At 40.2% G+C, this 14,739-nt stretch overlaps 1 protein-coding gene across 1 annotated transcript in view; it reads left to right on the top strand.

The window, feature by feature from the left end:
• Positions 1-634: 634 nt before the first annotated feature.
• The window catches only part of LOC103465528 (caM kinase-like vesicle-associated protein), a 49,248-nt gene continuing 35,143 nt past the window's right edge, over positions 635-14,739 (top strand). Inside the window, exon 1 of the mRNA XM_008410474.2 lies at positions 635-932. The gene's annotated coding sequence lies outside the window, so the exon portion shown is untranslated. The remainder of the gene's footprint in view (positions 933-14,739) is intronic.

The following is a 14,739-nucleotide window of genomic DNA, read 5'->3' as shown; positions in this document are numbered from 1 at the left end:
GTATTTTTGTCTCAGACCCACTTGGAGTGTTTGGTACTGAAACGTTCAAGTTATGATGCATTCTGCATCTCGTCTTTCTGGAGGCTCAATGGCTTTTGACTTTTTTGTTTTTGACCGACTCACCTAATCCTACAGGTAAAGTCCCTGCAGAGTTTTGTAAACTGCACACTTGTGATGATACATACAGAAAATTGCTCCAAAGAGGCATGTAGAGAGTATTTAAAGATAAAAAAAAATGTAGTGACAAGATCCATACAGGACCTCTTGCAGTCTTGTGACTTCTGCATCTATTTCCCAGACAAACAGGAAGTCTGTCAATAGAAGTACCTAAATTACAAATAAATATTACGTTTATTTTAAAGGAAATTGTTGGGTTTTGCCTGTTACGTTTAGACATATTCTCAAAGTGCGGTTGGATTTTTCAAAGAGCAATTATGGTACTGCAATAAAATCTAGATTAAAAAAAAAAAAACTTTAGAATTGCATAAGTCAAACTAAGCCTGCAAACATTCGCCTCCTTCCGCCGAATAAAAGATGCTTGAAGTCACGGACTCTGTGGTCGCGCTGCTAGTTATTAGCCATACATCGATTTCCCTTTTGAGACTCCGTAATCTCCCATGCGCGCGCGGACTCGCTCTCACATCCACCGGTGTCCGCGCGCTCCGGACCCTTCAGCCTCCCTTTCCTCCTCCTCCCCTTCCTCCCTCCTCTCTCTCCCCTCGCCGCGCAGAGCTCGACGCGCACAGGCACAACAGATGGTACAGTACCACAGGCTGCAGGAGCGCAAGAAATTGGCTCAGAAGTACTTTAATACCTCCGAACTTCGCCGGAACGTTTAGTCTCAGCGGAAGTGGCGGGATTCTCCGTTGACAAAAGTCGACTTTCCGACCGTCGCTGGACCCCCGCATTTAGAGGCGCAGTTTGCTGCCAAGGTAAGTTAAGATTTTTTTTCTGAAAGGCGTTAAAAATGTTGTTGGCTGCGCAGAGGAGGCGACGAGTCCTCTCATTTTTGTATCACTCAACACTTTTCCGTACAAATGGAGTGTCCTAAATCGATGTTTGAGTGGAAAAAGAAGTTGAGTGCGTTAGTGATTATTAGACACTTTTATTTAATTTGAAACCAATTTACAAAACACGTGGTTTAACTGTGTCCGGTTCTGATAAATTTACTTGAAAAACGGTTCATTTCAACATGTCAGACGAAGTTTAAATAAGTAGAGGCATCACCGAGGGTCCAAATGAACTTCATTTGGCGCAGGGGCCGTAAGTTCTGGTCAGGAGTTTATTGCAGCACTTCATTATCGCCGTGGCTCCGCGGGCGCGCTTCACCTGCTGCAGCCCGGTGAGGATGCTGCAGCCCGGTGAGGATGCTGCAGCCCGGTGAGGATGCTGCAGCCCGGTGAGGATGCTGCAGCCCGGTGAGGATGCTGCTGTCACAACGCCGAGCGGCGCTCAGCCACCCAACCACCACGTTTAGGGACGTCTGCGAAAAATAGGCTGATGTTGCTGAATGAAAACTCATAACTTTGCATCATATGCAAGTCCAAAAGTGACACAATCTCATAAATAAATAAATAAATAGATTACCTACATGTGTCATTAGTATAATAAAATCAGTAACAAATTAATAGATCAATTATCAGGTAATTGCTTATTAAGACAATTACATAAAAAAAAACCTGCATAATGTATCCATGTTATGGCTGTATGCTGTCATACTTGATTAAATAAATTCAAGGAATTGATTTAATCTTTAAGCCTTAACCATCGGAATTAATGGGCGTGGCTTATTTTGATCCACTCAATAAAATTTATTAAGTTAACTGTAGATTAGCCAATCACTTGCCAGAATACATTTGGGGGACCTAGTGACAACTTCAATTATTTTATAGTAAAGCACAGGTGAATAAACAGAATAGTTATTTGATCTATTTTACGATTTATGCTTAACTGGAAATAAATGCAGTTAAAAATAAAATTATAATTGTTTTATTGTCTAAATTTACTTACTGCATAATTAAGTAATAAAATAAAAAAAAACTTGGAGGTGTTTCCATGTTAAAATCATGCATGATTATATTTATTTCATGAGTTCCATCCATTCATCTATTCATCTATATTCTCATCCTCTGGATAAAAGTGGCAGAATTACTTAAAATGTGAAACACAGATGTTTTTTATTTATAACTTATATATAATTTGTCAAAATTGTGTTCAACTTTTTCCATCATTGCTTTAAAAATATTTTTGTAGCTGCTTCATGGTCAGGAGCTGTCTGCCAGTCCTAACTAGGGTTTTTATTATCAGTAAATAGTGAGTTTCTTATTTAGCACATATAAAAGACAATGAAAGTCAACAGATGAATGATGACAGTCAACTGTTAGTTTTCTGGAAAGAAAACCCTAACAGGTGAAAGAACAGAATAAGATGCAGTCCAGAGTTGGCCTGAGGTATAAGCGAACTCTGAAGTCTTTCTGCTTGACCAGGTGCCTCAAGAGTGCTTGAATTTACAGGTTTAGAAACGCACCAGTTCTACACAAAACAGACGAGTAATGAGATTTAGAGGCTGAGATCTTGTGATATTAAGAGGCTACAGCATTTAGCAAAATCTGTCTTGTAAACTGCTGTCCTGTTCCTCTGTGTGTGGCTCTGAACAGTGAAGCGAGTATAAACTATTATGAACCCTGGATATAAAAATGCTTTTAGATTGAAACTGTTTGGTATGTGAGTGAGACTCTTATTTTGAAGTAATGCAAGGAAGTAGTTTCTGAGATGCCGTGCTCTGATTAGCAGTGCTAGCTAATAAAGATGGCTAGCCAGACTGCTGTGTAAAGAATCTCCTACTACTTTTATACTGTTTGTTTGGCAGAATGTAGAAAAAATGGTGAAGTGATGAGATACAAGGAATTTTTAAGCAAAGAATCCCACAACTGGCTAATAAGTAGCTGCTAAAGTTAGCATGTAGCTTGGCTAAATTTAGCAGCTACTACATTGCTTTAGCTACTACAGCTACTACATTTTTGTAGCTGCTTCATGGTGAGGAGCTGTCTGCCAGTCCTAACTAGGGTTTTTATTATCAGTAAATAGTGAGTTTCTTATTTAGCACATATAAAAGACAATGAAAGTCTCGCTTTTTAGCTGCTGTTTATAACAGAAACTTGTTTTTGTGAATGAGAGCATTTCACAGTTTAATTTTTATTTAAAAACATTAGAACCACCATAGAACTGGACAATTTTACCAACAATTTGTTGGTAAATTGTTGGTAATTTACCAACAATTTACCAATTGTCTGGAGAGTGAAATCCAGAGAGATTTCACTCTCCAGATTGAAACTGTTTCAGATTTCACACTGATAACAGATTTATTGGGAAACTTTTTACCCAAGACATAAAAAGATATTTCTGCATTTCCTCCCAAATTATTTTAATAATTTTTCTTGTCTACTTTAAGATTTTCTGCTGCTTTGCTTAGGCTGTGGTCACATTTTCTAGACTGAGTTGCTCGTGAGCAAAATATTACATTATTCGAATGTGCATATTAATTGCAATCAGCTAATCTATTTGTGGATCCTCCAATTAAATTACAGCAGGGGTGTCAAACCCATTTTCATTTTGGGCCATATCAAAAATCTGAAAGTTCTTAAAGGGCCGGTTGTGCCAGAATATGTTGATAAAACCAATTAAATTGTTAAAATATCAATAAATAGCTGTTCCTCCAGGATTCTGATTGTTTTACTGCAATCAAAAGGTCAGATTTTGTGGCACCAATTTAGAAATGTTTGTAAAAAAAATTTTTACAACATTTGTGCAAGTGTATGATGTCAAATAGACTTTTTATTACTCACCGTATCGATTACAAACTACAACTTGACATCAAGGCTGAGGCGGCAGTGACTTGAGCTCAAAGTTTTTGACCAATTTTGAGAAAATTAGTGGTAAAGTCTGGAAAAAAATGTGGAGATTTGTTGATTTGAAAAACTGAAAAACTGGAAGAACTTATTGGTTTAATTTGGAGTCTGGAGGGCCACATAAAAAGCTGCGGCATGCCAGATTTGGCCCCCAGGCCTTGAGTTTGACGCACGTGAATTCCAGTTGTTTAGGGTCTCATGCTGCTTTCCGCCGGCCCTGCTATAATATGTTAGAGATGAGCTCTGTCTAAGACGTACATTTCATTTGTTCTACTTGTGATGCTTGTCACTAACTGTATATCTGGCAGCTGAGCCACATGCTTTGAGTCCGACAGGAAAAAGAAATCACCCGCAGGAGCATCACCATTATAGAATAATGGCATTCCTCCTTATGACGTGCCTTCAAGTTGCCAGCGAGCAGAGCATAATGACTTTCTTTTTTCAAACCCAGAAGACCTCCTTTGGCCCCCCAGGTGTCCCTCGAGGCGGCAGCCGCAGCCAGCCGCTCTCAGGAAACGGCAGCGGACCACCACGGCCTCCCAGTTTGTACACAATTAGATCTCCGGGGAAAACGACTCCAACTTTCCCTCGTCATCCACTCTTAATTCTCTGTGAGCTGCTGGCAACGTGGAGAAGGAAACACTTTTGGGGAGTGCTTTGCAAATGTGACTGTCGGGGCACAAATTTGCAATAGCTGCTGATTTATTGAGGGCAATGGAGACGTTTTCAAATTAACAAGCGAACAGGAGGAGAGGGATACTGATTCTTCTGCGCTGTACGGATAGATGGCATTGGGATCTGTTAGCACAGACTTACAAAAGCACAAATGTGCTTCTACGAAATAAATTTTCTTATTCAGATAATATGTAACAAACCAAAAGACAATAATGTATAATTCTAAATTGCAAAGAATCATTTGGATGTCATTTTACCAGATGTTTGTTGAGACTTTGGGTTTTTTCCACACCTGATAATCCGGTAGACTTGGTTCGACTGGGGACCAAAGTTGCAACATTTGTTACATTTTCGACAGGTGCGATTCACTTTCACACCGCACTGTGTCAAATGAACAAAACCCTTTGAGAAACCTTCCCCCACCTCACCTGAGGTGGCGCTGCGGCAAGACCCTGAACGCAACTTCCTCCTTTACGAAATGTGAGCAGAAATTGAGAAGCGTCAGAATTTAGCAGTTGATGTTGTTTAAAGATCACGAGCCATTTCTGCCACTAGACTCGTTTGTTTTGGTTGTCTTTACTCAGAATGCCCTGTGCTATAGTCCACTTCCTGCTTTAGAAGCAGTCTCTGGTCTGCTTTCATCCACATAGATTTTTAAACCACACCCGAGTTCACTTCAACCAAACCGAGACATAGGTTTTTAGGCGGGCCACAGTTCACTTTTTTGGTGGTTTATGCATTTCCTAACCCTAACCCTCCCCAAAACAAACCGGACTTTCTACAGAAAATGGACTGGAGTTCAATCAAAGCGGACTAAACGCAGCTTGTGTGAATATTTTCCACATAAGCTGATGAATGCTCTTCTTGCCCAGCCTCTCATCTAAGGTGGACGGCCATGTCTTGGTAGTTACTTTCTAAAGTAATTCTGCTTTAAACTTCTCCTATCCCTTAACCCTGACCTGTCTCCCATGTTCCTTGGTCTATGTGATTCTGTTTGTTTTATTCTCAAACAAACCTCTGAGTACTTCATACAACAGCAGTATTCACACTGATATTAAATTACGAACAGCCAGTTTGTTATTCTTGATTTTATTTAGCTGCATCAGAGTAAAAGGGGTCTGGCTACAAATATACGCAACACTTTTAAGATTTTTACTCTTAAAAAAATTGAGAAAATTCTCTACACTGGACTAAGATGCTTTAAAATGTATATTCGTGACATGATAAAATTAGGGCTTCAACTAATGATTAATTTAGAAATCGAGTATCCTATCGCTTATGCGGACAATTAATCGCTTAATTGGATTAAACATTTGGCACATTATACTGATTTATTGTTTAACTTGCATCTTATATTTCTTTTTTAAATAAGAAAATAAACATTATAGTGCTTAAATTCAATAACGTAACATTCCTTTAGGGAAATTGAACTGGATGAAGCCACTTGAGACATTTTTGGTAAAACGTACTGACAAAGATGTTCTTAACTGAAACGCACAGTTTTGGCTTAATTACTGCTCTGAGTATGTTGGGTTTCTTCAGCAAATGGCTTTTGTTTTGAGTCTGTACACTCCAGTTAACGATTAATCAATTGCTACGTTAGTTCTTTCAATAACCGATTCATCACAATTAATCCGATTAATTGTTTCAGCCGTGTATAAAGTGCGTTAATACTGCTGTGTTGTTTTTTATGTTCATGTTTTCTTGTCCATCCATGCAAAAGGCTGGCCGTTTTACCATCTGGAGGACAAACTTGATAGTTCAATACCAAAAGCAGAGGAACTGTTGCCCGTTTGGTCCACTGCTGCTGACAGACTCTCACCCCAGGCGGTGTTTTATTATACTTTTTGACACTTGAAATGATGAGACTGTAACCATGGAGGGCCTTGGAAATAACTGTGAGGATTTCCGTGTGATGGAGGAGAGAGAAGCCTAATGAAATCAAGCAGAGACAACATCCACCAGTGTGGAAAAGTTAGCTCTGCAGTAATAAGATAGGACCCGGTGCCGTTCAGTGTGGACTCTGACTGCAGTCTCTTGCTTTGAAGAGTGAAATCAAAAGCTCAGCCGCCGCAGAGGCCGACTCATTTTGACTTTACGTAACCCACATGCAAGGTTCATCTCATAAACACAAAGTCTGCCTCCTTCATTTTACATGAGTCAGTAAAATAAAGGAAGTTCCATAATTAAACATTTGCTCATTAGAAGTCGTTTTCAAACAGCCTGCGGAGCCATTCTGTTTCAGAGAACGCGACAGTGTGCAAATGCGATGTGACGCTTCCAGACATCTCGGGCAAAACGCTTCGTGTAAACCATCAGAGGGAATCAAGTCGACTCTCGCTTCCACGTGTTGATTCGTTTGGCGTGACTTAAGCAGCCGGACGCTGTTTGAGTTTTGAAATGTCGTTGCTGCTGTTTGGTGTTGCTCCATGAAACAGAAAGCAAAGCTGTCCTCACATGACCGAAGCCGGCCCCACAGAAATGGGAGAACAACGAGAGGAACCGCACAGGGAGAGATGAGATGTGTTCTGCAGATGGGCGTACAGTGTAGAGTGATCTGCTTTTTAGTGGATCTATACCACGCTGTGAGAAATGAGATTAAAAAGAGATGAAAAGGGAGGTAGGTAACTAGAAAAAAAAACACAATCTATAGTTGTTAAATTGCTGTTTGAAATCTGCCTGTGAGCTGCTAATCTCATCATGTAAGGATGGATGCTCACATAATGAAAGATGACAGATGAATCTAAAAAGGATAAATTATGCTACATCGGCATTCATGCCCTAAACCAGCAGATCATCAGAATACTTATGAGATTCTTGCCTTCTGTATGCACAACCAGATCAGGCTGCAAACACCAGCCATTGGAGGGGAAGCTTAGACATTTAAGAGTCTACGGGAATATGCAGAGAGAAAGCCCGATAGCCCTGAACAAACGGCAGTGGCTAGCCATATCTGTTCCCATAAGAAACAGCTGGTTTCTTATGGACTGTTTTGAAAGTTTCAGACCTCAGCTTTTAATAATTTCTTTACTTCGCCAAGAGATGTTTCTCCTTTACTGACCATCCTGGTCATTGAGATGAGATCAATATAGATTAGTGGTTCTCAACGTGGGCGGTACCGCCCCCCAGGGGGCGTTCAGAGGATGGCAGGGGGCGCTGGCGGACATTTTTACAAAAGGGGGGCGCTGGGATGCCTTTGGGGGGCGTTTGGTCGAAGGTAAACTTTACACCTTAAATGCACAACAATGCCAGTTTAGACTTTGAGCAACTTGGTAAAACTGTATTGTGAAACATTAAAACATGCTTGGCTGCAACTGTATCGATGGCAGCTCTTCTTCTATTCAGTGTTTGTAGCTTCATGGCGCAGCTCCGCATCAGTTCAGCGTTACAACGGCTGATGACGCTGCTGTGATTCACTTTGTCTGGTATTTATGTTGGCTACATATGTTTTGGCAGTTCTGTGATCATGTCAAAGCAGCAATTTTATATTAAGTGTTTTATTTCCATTTGAAAGCTGCCCGCTTCCATGGAAGGACAACAGAAAACCGCTCTTATAAACAYGTRATTACTAAAATCACKATGCYCTCACATTGTATCCCTCTGAAAAATKAAYCCATTTAAATAAAGAAATCCCTCCATSGGTGATACCATGATAGAGAGCGTTCATTTTATAGMGTTAACACCGGAGCTGCAAGTGGTCCGGTATGAAACGGGTTTGATGGAACAACGGTACCACAGCATTTTTAATTTCAATAATCAGAATATCGAAATTGTTTCCGTTGTTTTAAAAGGTTTATGTCAGTCTGCCTTTTCACCATCGATATGTTTCCCGACCGCCCTGCACCTTAGGGAGTTAAAAAAAACAACAACAAAAAACGCCGCGCACATTGCGCAAAACTCTGAAACAGGAGAAGCGGGACATAAAACGGAGCGACGAACTAGATGTGAATTATGGCATAAAAACAGAGAATCCGACACTGAACAGTGAAAAATCAACACGATGTGAAACACATGACGATTAGGAGGCGCAGCATGTGATGAATGAATATTACTGATGGTCAATAAACGATCAAATAAATCTAGCAACAGGAAAGAAACTAAAGTGAACATGGCAATAAATCAAGAGAGGGTAATACTAATCAAATTAAACTAAATGGAAATTAATGAAGAACAAAGTGCAAGAATAAACTAAGAAACTAAAGTAAATACAGAGGAATAAACTGGTATGGCAAGACCTTTTGAGCAATAATTAATACAGAGGACTGTATGGCAAGAATAAACAGACACTATTTCCAGATAAAAGGTAAAATAATATTGTTGAAGTGCCATGGGCAGGGGCGCAACTACACATTATTCAGGGGGATGCGAAAACATAAATCGGCGCCCCTCCCCCACCCCACCCCACACGAAGGAGCATAGAAACATACGCTCGCCTCTCCCCCAACCCCCCTCTGCCAGACGCCGATACATTTAGGGCAAAACTCGCTACATTTACCCCGTCATGTGCGCGAGGTGAAGGAGCGTAAGGCGCGCTGAAGTGTACGGGAAAACATAATCGGTGCGCCGATTCAAAACATCTACAATAGTGATAGTAACATTAATAATAAAAYAATTGTCAGTGCAAAATAGCCTACAAATTCTTTGGTGGGGGGCGGTGAGGGACCTGGATAAAGGCTAGGGGGGCGCTGGCCCGAAAAAGGTTGAGAAACACTGATATAGATCATCGTCCAGCCTTGACACCAGTGTCTGATAGAGTTGGATCTTTGTGTCATATTTTTACCTCAATGAAACAAATTAGTTTGTTAATGATAAACTATTTAGGAAATTAAAAAAAAGAACATATATTTGAATTTTTAAAGGGATTCCAGCAGTTTTACTCGTGTTGACTTTGTTAAAACATTCTCAATAACACTTTTTTTTTGTCAACTGAAAAAAAAAAAAAAAAGAAATACTCACTTTCGGGACTGCCAATAAATTTGTTCAGTAGTGGAACTTGACAAGAGGAAATAGAAAATATGCTCTGTGATGATATCTAGGTTGTATCGCCAAAGGTTCTTTGTTTTTTTTTGGTTTTGTGGTGCTGGTCGATCAGGAAGGTTATGTAGAGAAGGGGAGGATTTGCCGTAAATGCCCCAGGGCCAGGCATGAATCCCAGGGCGGTTGCTTCCAGGACCGTATGGTGCACTCACTCCACTACGAGCTCTTAATTTTGTTGAATTAACGAGAAACCTGCAAGAAAAAACGTTAAATGTGATCACTGCTGTAACGTTTAACTTCCCCCTGGTTTTACCTGTTAAAATGTTTTGTGTCGTGTCGGTGAGCGATGCAGCATCTGCCTCTCACCTTTTACCGCCTTCTGCCCGCTTGGCTCTCGCCTTGGGGCTCTGACGAACAAGTTGCTGACTCAGTTTGACTTTGTTGTCATTAACAGGGTTCTATCAGAGAAGGCTTGAGCAGTAATTATTCTTTAATGACACGCAGCAGTCCCAGTTCAGTTTCTGAGGAGGAAACGGAGTGCTTTAAACCAGGGGTGTGGCGGGGGGTGCTAAATTAAACCCCAAGAGATACCGTAGATACGAGACAGAAGGTGTCTTTATTGTGGTTGCTCCTCATCGTTAGAGGAAGGGCTGCTCAAGTGTGCAGCTTCAAAGAGCCGCCCTGCCCACTATCCACAGATAGAAAAATTGAAGGGGAATTTTAAATGGAAACGGATTAATATTTCACCTCTGCATCGATTCGTGTTGCTACTCTGAGCATTTTCCTCAGCGAGCCGTTCACTTATGGAGAAGCAAGTTGTGTTGTTTGTTGTGGTCCAGATCTGACTCATCCTATACCTCTCTGCATTATAATGGAGGACTAATGTCATCACAACGCAATCTGTCACCCTAACTGCCTGCCTGCGTTTAGTCACAGGGAACGGGTTGATTGGATAATGGCTACTGTAGCAGGTTCTGTGACTGGTGCCACCAGGAGAAACTGATGACATTTAAAGATAAGTTTGGTTTATTCTTGTTTGAAAGTGGAACTGCAAAACAGCAAAACCAAAATACTAATAGAGTTTTAAGAATGACAGGAAATCTGTTTCCATTAAACTTGCGTTTATCCAGAGCTTTAAAGGGGCAGAACTGTGTAAAATAATCTTTTTTTGAGCTTTACATCATGTTATGATGATATTCCCTCATCAAAAATGTACCTGAAGTGTTGCTTTGATTCTTTCATTGATGTTTGAGGAGTCCTTTAATCTCCACGACAACCATTCAGCTGTGAAAAGCAGCTGGAGGTGTTACAAGCTCTTCCTAGTTTCCAAGTTTCTGAGCTTCTGCCTCACAGTTCTCCCCCAAACAAATCCTTCAGACTAGCCAGCAGCAATTAGCAAACACCTGGTGGAACATCAGCTGAGTTCATAATATGAGTTATTTCTCAGTGAAATGCTGGTAAAAACATTGTTAAAGGGGTAATAAAGGAGCCATGTTGTGATGACTTCCCAAAGGCAGAGTTTCTTAAAGAGACAGAGGCCCAATTTCAATGTGTTAAATTACAAAGTCAAATTTCATTTAAGTAATTTGGTATATGTTAGAATTATTATGTTTGTTATCATTCTTACATTTGTAATTTTATGTTACTAGTTTTATTTAGAGGTTTAGTGTTCAAATTTGTTGAAACTGGGGAGACAGAATTAAATCTTCCTTAATCAAGCATGTTTGTACAGATGGTGACTTAGATCTTCCTGGGAAAGTCCTGAGCTGTAAAACCTATCTATGTGTTAATTTAGTTTCTGTGTTTCCCCTCTGTCTGAATTCACATCCTACTGTGAAGATAGGATGTTGATTTCACCCCTTCCATTCCTGTTCACACCTTTCTCTCCCCTGCTAATAAAAGAGACAAACAAACTGAAGGTTTTCAGAACACATGGTGAGCGGCTTGGAGGAGCAGTTCACTGTGTCTTCTCCTTCTGCAGAAGTTTGGTTAAAAACTCATATACGTTCTCTGTGGTTCTATTTTTTATGTAGGTTTAAGAAAATACCTAACAGTATATAACACTTTTATAACAGCTGAAGGTGACATAGCTATTGTGTTATAAGATGGCACTATGTGGGTGGAAAACGCATAAAACTTCCTGTTGTCCTCATCTTCTGTGTATAGAGAAAACACATACAAATCTCTGTCATTTTGACCCGAGGACAACAGGAGGGTTAAGTGGAAAAATAAGTGCCAATACTCACCATGTCATACCAATATGGATGTAATTTTTTTCTGTTGTACAGAAAATACAAAGAACAAAAAACAGAGCCAGTTCTAAATGCAATCCTCATGAGCCAAATTTAAAATGTCATGGAGTCACCTTTATTAACTTCCTCATGGCGTTAAAGTAATAACACTGAAAAAAAAAAAATGAACTAAAAGCTCATTAAAAACAAAGTAGTGATGAGTGCCTTTTAGACTTAGAATTTCAATAAGTTTACTACTGTTCCTGTTTCCTTCTCTAATATGTATTTTATTTTTTTTCTCAGTGTTAGGCCTGGTCTCAACAAACCCATGGCCGTTTAGCAGTATTATCCAACGTTTTATCCGATGACTGAACACTACCTCAGGACAGTGGTGGGAGGACGGTGGGTTTACTTCACCAGAGCAGGATGTTTAAGCTTTCATGGTCGCCGTAGTCCTCTGGTGTTTGAGCGTATCGCGGCGGTTAGGGGCTGGGAGTGAGCCGCCTGGGCGGTTCGGAGAGCCAAGTGAGCAGCGCTGTAGGGGAACGCATGTTGACAGAGAAGCGAAGACACCGGTAAAAGTCTCAGTACGCTGAGGGGTGAAATTTAAAAGTGGTTGTGCTGCATACAGATTCATACTGTTCAACTTAAAGCACTGCATGTAACAAGATGTTATTGCAAAGATATCCAGCAAGACAAAATCCCACAGTATTTACCAGCTAAGTCCGTCTCATGAAACACTGTCCAGTTGCTTCTTGAGCTTTTATTGAGCCTGAGAAATTAAGATGTGTTCTTTAGACAAGACTCATATTTTGAAAGTAAGGCAAAAAAAAAGAAGCATTTTCCCAACTTAAATTGTACAACATATCCATGACTGGGATCATGGATATGTTGCGCAACATTAACTAATTTAATTTAACACATTAAATGAGTTGTTGAGAATGTGAATAACATTACAGTTAAATTGCAAATATATTTTAAATTCTAATAAAGTTCCTTTACTAAATTGTTGAACTCTAAATCCCCACATTAAACTGCTGCATTAAATCTGTGGTAACTTTGACAGGGCCAAAAAGACTGGAACTAAAAGATAAAAGTTTATCTTTGACCCTGTCAAGATAAACTCCCAGTATTAAACTTTAGTGCTCCAGAGGACATACGCAGAGGAGTCTTAAGGACACAAAGTGCACAAACCAAAGACATGACATTCGAGACAGGAAAAACCTCTTACAGGTTCAGAAAGAGCTGCTGGCGTCAGCCGCCAACCAGATGCTGCTGGTGTGGGTTGTGGGATCATATCTGATGTGTGTGATGCCGCCTGTGTGCATTGACCTTTGGATAACTAAGGAAAATGGCTGAGCAATGAAGTAAAAGACGCATTGAGCAACCCACTGACATAATCTCTAAACTGATGATTCATTTATTTCATGTGACAGTTCATCTTTCAGCGTTCCCCACATTGTACAGGGGAAATTGTTGTAGTCACACAATATTCTACTGTTTACATGACATGTGATGGAGAAAGATGGGAGACAATGAGGAGAAAGTTGAAGAAAAAAGCACCAGTCGTAGCATAAATGTCAGTGTCTAATAAAACAACAGAAGCAGATGTTCTGTACTGTAACAAGAATTAGCACAAATGCAAACAGCATTTCCTGACGGCATAATCAGTCCTCACTGTTAGAGCAACAACCTTTTGTGGTGTCCTGAATGAACATGGACCAACTGGAATACAAATGTGACTTAGAAAGACGTCCAATGATAATGCCCTCCTTAGATGCAGCAGTCTGGTGACTCTTGAGAGTCTTAGCGAAATTATTCTCAGCACTCACCAAAAGATTACTGCATTAACTTTTTATTTTTCATTAACATAGAAAGTACTCTGACTTCGGCTCTTCTGTTTCTTATTTTGAGCATTCTGCTCTGTTTTCTCAGACCCCCAGTTAGTCGTGGTAAATGGCCGCTTGAGTCAGGTTCTGGTTCATTTTTTTTCTGTTGGACGTTTTTCAAAATGGCTGCCATGGTTGTAATAGAGAATATGTTTGCACTGAAATTGGCAGTAACTGTATAAAGTGTCTTGAGATGTTGTGAATTGGCGCCATATAACTTAACTGAACAGAACTGAAAATAAATCATTTAAACGCCTCTTAAATTCTCGTAAACAAGTCGTGTGTTGGTCGACTTCTGCATGTCCAGCTTTAGCATATCTATGAGGAGCTCGCCTACCTTCAAATTGATTTGGTCTCAAAGAGGCACTTTCAAAAGAAAACAGACAAAATGTTTAGAGCAGTCCAAAGGACGTGCATGCAGTTCCACCGAGGCATGAAAAACTCTTGGACAGTTCAGCATCTCATGGGAACGTAGAAAAGCCTTAACGCTCCAGACATCCTGACAATTCACTTCAGGACAGAGATATTTATGATCAAGGAGACTGTTGGCTATTAATGGATTGAACATGTCCTGAAAAGAGTCACATAAATAATAAAGGACAAAATTGACTGTCGAGGCCAAGCGTGCGTGTGGTTGTGTGCAGTTCTGATGGAGGGAACAGAAAGCTCACTTGTTCAGGTGGATGTAAGTCGTGAACCTGAACCTGGAGTGCACCATGTGGAGTCCACATGGTGCACTCCACATGGTGCAGGTCATGTGGAGTCAGGCCCAAAATTATTCATACCCCTGGCAGGTTTAGGTTGAAAGTAAACTTTAAAATTCAACAACATGTTTCTTCTTAATGCAAGTTATGTTAACATTTTGCTGTGGTCTTGCCAGAGTCTCGACTTGGATCTAATAGAGAATCAGTGGAAAGAGCAAAAGAATAGGGCGATGGCAAAGAGGACTTTCAACCTTAAAGGGGCAGTATTATGTATTTTCTAGCCACATAGTATCATTTTATAGCACAATCAAGTAATCATGTTACCTTCAGTTGTTATAAAAATATATCATATATA

The sequence above is a fragment of the Poecilia reticulata genome, linkage group LG5, assembly GCF_000633615.1.
Source record: "Poecilia reticulata strain Guanapo linkage group LG5, Guppy_female_1.0+MT, whole genome shotgun sequence".
Taxonomy (NCBI): Eukaryota; Metazoa; Chordata; class Actinopteri; order Cyprinodontiformes; family Poeciliidae; genus Poecilia; species Poecilia reticulata.
Note: the sequence above shows the minus strand (reverse complement) of the source record. Positions and strands in the feature narration are given on the sequence as shown.